General features: G+C 41.7%; 1 pseudogene across 1 annotated transcript; it reads left to right on the plus strand.

Moving 5' to 3' along the window:
- Positions 1–261: 261 nt before the first annotated feature.
- LOC149837938 (uncharacterized) lies at positions 262–3,751 on the plus strand (annotated as a pseudogene). The gene is made up of 3 exons (XR_016432140.1): positions 262–427; positions 540–628; positions 3,406–3,751. The product of XR_016432140.1 is annotated as an uncharacterized LOC149837938 (transcript).
- Positions 3,752–6,136: the final 2,385 nt, after the last annotated feature.

Consider the following 6,136-nt stretch of genomic DNA (forward strand, 5'->3'; position numbering starts at 1 on the left):
TGAAAAATACGATATTTTTAAAATATCACTATCTTAAAAAAAGGTATTGTGTATTTAACGCAATATTATCACATTATTTTTGTGAGGCTATATTTTTATATAATTTGTTCTTTTGTACTTTCTTATACATTAAAAAAATTAAATATTCCGTTATTTTTTCGAGAAAAAATTTGTTGTTAATTTATCTCGATATTTTCCTTCTCCGAGAAAATCCCGATAACGAGATTGACTATCTCTGGAGGCGTTCCGAAGGACGTGATAATGGCGCCCAAACGAGGGAAAGCAAAGGCCGGCGATCCCGCGCGCTCTTCCCAGCCCCAACAGGCCGCCGGAAAGAAGATTCCGGCGTGATTGTGGCTCGTCCCTCCGGCGACCGTGGCCATCACCATCCACGCGAAGCCCGGTGCCAAGGTCTCCACTGTGACAGGTCTCTCTCTCTCTCTCTCTCTCTCTCTCTCTCTCTCTCTCTCTCTCTCTCTCTCTCTCTCTCTCTGCGCGATTGATAGGGTTCCTCGTCGTCTTTCTTCGTTAAATTGTAGATGTGAGCGATGAGGCGGTGGGAGTTCAGATCGATGCTCCGGCGAAGGATGGCGAGGCGAACGCGGCGTTGCTCGATTTTATTAGCTCCGTGAGTATCTTGACGTATCGGTTCTCGTTCTGTGCCTTTTTTAGGATAATTAGGGTTTCGTTTTTGTCACTTTCTTCTGTGGATGAAAATTAAGGGTTTTGAATCCATTCTTTCGTCTCAGAAGCTTAATTCAGCTCGGCGGATTTGTAAATTGTCGCCTTCCTTTTGCGATTCACCATCTTGTGTTCTTTGTTTCGTTTGCTTTGCGTGTAAGAACTGCTGTAGCTGCGATTTTGTGCAGAACTTCAATGGTTGTCGTCGTGTAGCATTTCTTATAATTTTGAACATCAGAAAACTTCGATTTGGATGAACAGCTTGATGCTTTACTCATGTGGAAGTTTTGTAGTTTGGTTCACATGTAGGTTTCATAGGATCAAAATTAGATGGAATTCAATGAACTTTCATTTTTTTTTTTTTTTGCATATTGGAAAGTAGGAGTAGGTCAGAACATAGAAGGGGAGATTTCTATTTGGGAGATGCTGTAGTTTCCTTCGATCTTAGAGTGATCATATCTGCTTTTGCATTTTTGTCAACTTCATTAGAGGGGAGAACTTGTTTAACACATTACCGGTCTCTTGATTTATTGATACAGAGAACATGCAATTGGTGATAACATTTAGGCTATGTTTGGATGCCTTACATCAAGGTGGAAACACCATTTCCATGTGTTGCTGAAATATGATTTTGCCAAAATGTGGTGTTGTGGATTGAGTTGCCAAAAACATCCTCTTGTGAGTAGCGTTGAAATGTGATGTGCGGCGAACAATCTCCATTCTGAATGCCGTGTTTTGGCAACGCCATTGATCCCAAGCTGCAGAGAGCGTGGGATCACTGGTGGAAACCACAACACACCTCTGATTCTAGGCTCCCAAACAAAGCCTTAAGATGAAATGAAACAACTAATGTTAAGGTCGAACTTTGGAATGTTTACTTGATGCCATTTGATCTTTTATCTTATTTTTCATCATAGAGTGAAAAACATTTTGAAAACTAATAAGGTGGAAGTGTTTGTGATCCTCCTGTTTCTCTTCTATTCGTCTTTGTGAAATGGGTGGAGAAAACTGAAAATCTGTCTTAAGCGGCACCGGTTACCAGGGTTATTATTCATTTGGCTGAATGGAAAACATATTTGTAAAGAAGATTTCAAAATTTCTGCCTTGAGGGAGCAATTGCCAAGGTTATTCATTGGGCCGAATGGAAAATATGTTTGTGAAAAAGGTTCTGGCCTGTTTTGAGCGTATTGACTAATGAATTGAAATTTTGAACTGGTGGTGAAACCACGCATTTTCAATCACTTATCATACTTTGATGCATGAAATTTTTTAAGTTGCGACTTTGCAAAATCTACAGTTCAGTGGAGCTTTTCTAAAAATGTTGGGGTGGGAGAGGCCATATAGGTGTTAAAAGAAAATCCACTAATCAATATATGGATAGTGCGTGAGCCATTGTGTGTTAATACCTACCTATGCAACCAGACCCTTTTCAATGGATAAGCTAATAGAGGATTGTGCCTTTGATAGTCAGCAATGTCTGACTGATTTTTTCAACTCCTAAGAAGATTTTGGTTTCAGTAATTGGTGCTAATTAGTATCATTGCTGGAGCTAGAGTATGTTAATCTTTTGACCACAAAGGTGTCTTGAATGCATGTGATGGTTCATGGGGACCTGGGGTTGGTCAAGCATTACTATAGGGCCGTAATAGATGTGCCAGTGGCCCCTTCCCTGCAAAAGCACTAGGAAGAAAAGAACATATCCAAGGCCACAGAATGAGTTTCTATTGCATTAATGAATGGCTTTTAGCCTTATGAGTCTGTTGAGTCAACCATCTTCAGAAAGCTCTACATCCTAGCATGGATAGAAGACAGCCATCTTGCAATATGGCAGATTAAAACTCATGCGATGTAAAGGACTGTGAAGTTAAAGGAATTGTTGGAGGATAATTTGGAGATATTGATCACATCACCAGCCAGCTTCTTGGGCGCATACATGGTTCTAGATCAAAGCATACTTTCAAGTATGTGGCAGCTATACCCGTTCAGTTGTACTAGATATGTAACAAGAAATATGCCGACCAGATGGCAAGGTTCCCCAGGACTGTTGAGTGGGTGTATGCAACATTTAGATGAGTAGCACCAATCTTTGGAAACAGATTTTTTTTTTTTAAGGCCAAAAAGGTGACTCATGAACATCAACGTACAACTAATGAGAAGTTGTATAATTTACTCTCAAGCTTATAGAAGTAAGTGCCTCTAAGATTTTAAATTCCTAGAACATCTTTTTTCTACTGATATGTGCAAAAAATCATAACAGAGATTTTAGATTTTTCTAAAATTTCCAATTTATTAACATATTTGAGGATTTCATATTGACACCCTTTTTTCATGATTTACATGAGATTTCTCTCAATTTCAACTAAAAGTGAGAGTTTGCAATTTCTCTTTTCCAGTTTTTCTCCTTGAATTTTCACAATTTCACTGATCGTTTCCCAAAAATTCCCACCTAGAGCGTCCAGAGAATAACCAAGCATGATATTTGTTACTGGCCAACTAAATAGGGCACACATTAAGCTGCAAATTAATAGTATGTGATACAATCTAGTGTCACAAAATTTTGAATCTCTCTCTCTCTCTCTCTCTCTCTCTCTCTCTCTCTCTCTCTTGCACTTTGTCATGCATCCAGTAGACATTTACCTTGAATTGATGTGTGAATTATACTATTTTTTTCCCTTCTCGTTATAGCCACTAGAGTGATTCAGAAATTTCACATGCTATTTACAGGTTGTAAGGTTGAAGAGAAGACAAGTATCCATTGCTTCCGGTTCAAAATCAAGAGACAAGGTGGTCCTTGTGGAGGATTCTTCCCTAGAAACCATTTTGGATGCTTTGATGAAAAGTTGCAATTGCAACTTGTAATGGTCATGCTACCAGGAAATGGCTGTATGGCTGAACCATGAAAGTGCGGGTTTCCTTTCTCTGCTTTGCTCAGTTCTTACTCCCAATGTGCCATTTACCCCAATAGGTTGGTGTAAGACTTTCATCAAGAGATGTCATTTGCATTTTGTACTACACTGTATGTTCTTCAAAGTAGGTTTGTAAAGTATATAGCATTTCTATGTTTTCAAAATCGATGTCTTGCAGTTGTCCAAACACCAGAAAGGACATAACAGAAATAAAAGATGGTCTCCTTCATTTCCAAGTCTGGGTGGGTTGGGTATAAGGGATTCAGTGAATCCCCTACTCCCATCTCAAATAGGACTCCCAAACAGACCTTTATGGGATTGGAACAGGTTAAGTCTGAGACCAATGGAGTAAGCATACGAACTGTGTTTCTGGTTGGATGCTGCCATATTGTGTTACATTTGCAGCATTACTGGAGGACTTAGGGTTGGAAGGGAATCCATTTTCTGCGGCTTTTTTAGTTTGATTTGTGCTAAAGTTGAGGCGTGGTACTGTTCTTTGCCCACTCTTCAAACTAACTCCCGCATGTGTTTGGCGGGAACAGCAATTGTTACCAAACTGTGAAAAGGGGGGCAGGAGAGAGAAATTGGCCCAGCACCGGAAGGCCCATCAGACGACTAATGTGTGTGCACATGGCAGTACCCAATTATTGTCTTAGTTTTTAGGTCGAGCTAGATGTGTCCCTGCTCTTGCTTTAAAATATCGGAGCAAAAATTATGATTGAATGGAAATTGCAGAACATACAAAATCTCAGTTACCCCTGTTTTGGGGGAATATCCAGGATTATCATGCCGACCAGCTAGCCCAGATGGATTTTCAACATTCGTACCGCCAAAACACATTTTGGCAAGTTGGGTAAGCTAAATTTATCCTGGTTTTGTATTACATTTTTTTTGTTGGCATCATGCCCGATAGATCAGGTCCTGCCTCATTTTTTCGTACTGGTGTGCTTAATAAACTAGCTCATTTTGGGCTGACCTGGGCCGAGCCAGCAACCAGTTCCTTGGAATAACGAAGACCAATTATTTATACTAGGATTGATTGTCTGAGCTAGGGATGGCAGTGGACCGGGGGAAAGCGGGGCCCCGCCCCGCCTCGCCCCGTTTGGACCGGGGATGGAGGGTATGAAACGGGGATGGAGGCGGGGACGAAGGTTAAAATCCATCCCCGTCCGGGGGTGGAGGCGGGGATGGACGTGCACGTTCCCCCGCCCCGCCCCGCCCCGCCCCGCCCCGCCCCGCCCCATCCCCGCCCCGGCCCATCCCCGCCCCGGCCCCGGCCCATCCCCGTCCCGGCCCCGCCCCGCCCCATCCCCGTCCCGGCCCCGCCCCATCCCCGCCCCCAACCCTTATACTCTTAGTTGTTTTATTTACTAACCCTAACTTCCTAATCCTAACCCTGGAGCCGCCGAGCAGGGCCATCGTCTCTTCCCCTTCCCCAATCCCCATCCGCACTGTCATTGGAGCCGGGCTGTCGCCGACCACCATTGGCCGTCGCCGACCACCGTTGGTCGTCGCCGACCATCTCCTCCCTCTTTTCTTTTTCCTTTCCCCGTCTGTAGCCTTGCATCGTCGGAGCAGCGTAAGTTCTCTTTTAGCTTGAATAGTTTAGAGCATAGCGCCCGCTTGATCATGAGTAGGTCAGGTGATAAGAGTAACTACTTGCTTGGCCTGGGTGGGATAGGTGATCAAGCGTTAGCCTTTGTTACTTTGCAAATTGAAAGGGGTTAAAATATGGTAGAGAGCAAGCAAGGTAGCTTGTCGAGAAAAAGAAAAACAGGAATTTTCCAAAGCTGATATTTGAGAAATGTGGAATTTTGAATCTTCTATTAGTAGAAATGTTAAGAATCTTGGAAATTTTGCACACTTGGTTTCATGTAACCACTCCCTAGATTTGATGAAAATCTGGAACTTTTTGTTGGTATTTGGTAGTACATAAATAGTTGGAATGACAAAAACCGTGACAATGTGACTTTTTTATTTTTTTTTTATCATCCAAATGTACCCTAAGTTTAAAATCCTAGGTTTCGTGAAGGATGCTTCCTTTTCTTAATGCTTTTACTTCATGGCTTGGATACCATTCTTCTTGTTAGTCTATAAGTCACCATGTGAGGCGATTTTCTGATTTATGCAAGTGACCACAAAAATCTAACTCGATTAAATGAAGATGTATGAAAGCAATTGAATCCAAGCTAATTTTTCAAGAAATTCATTCTGTCAATGTTTCCTGATTAAATTACGATAAATTATATAAAGTAATCAGCTAGAAATATTTTCTGGGCAGCTTACAATTATGCTTACTAGTGCAACTATAATTTGGTTTGCGAAACACCTGGTTCAATGCTATTTCTAGAATGTCCGAGCCCTAAGATTCCCTTGTTCTTAAAACTTGGTTGTTTTATTTTTTGTTGCCACATGCAAAATCGTCCACCTTGACATGGTCATAACCCTTAGGCCAGTCCAGATGCATCTTTGATATCAAATGTGCTCAAGTTGACCTGTACCTTGAATGTACTATGATAATCATGCAAGCCTGACTGGAATGCTTTTGC

Source organism: Nuphar pumila, chromosome 5 (genome assembly GCF_984573655.1).
Source record: "Nuphar pumila chromosome 5, dmNupPumi1.hap1.1, whole genome shotgun sequence".
NCBI lineage: Eukaryota > Viridiplantae > Streptophyta > Magnoliopsida > Nymphaeales > Nymphaeaceae > Nuphar > Nuphar pumila.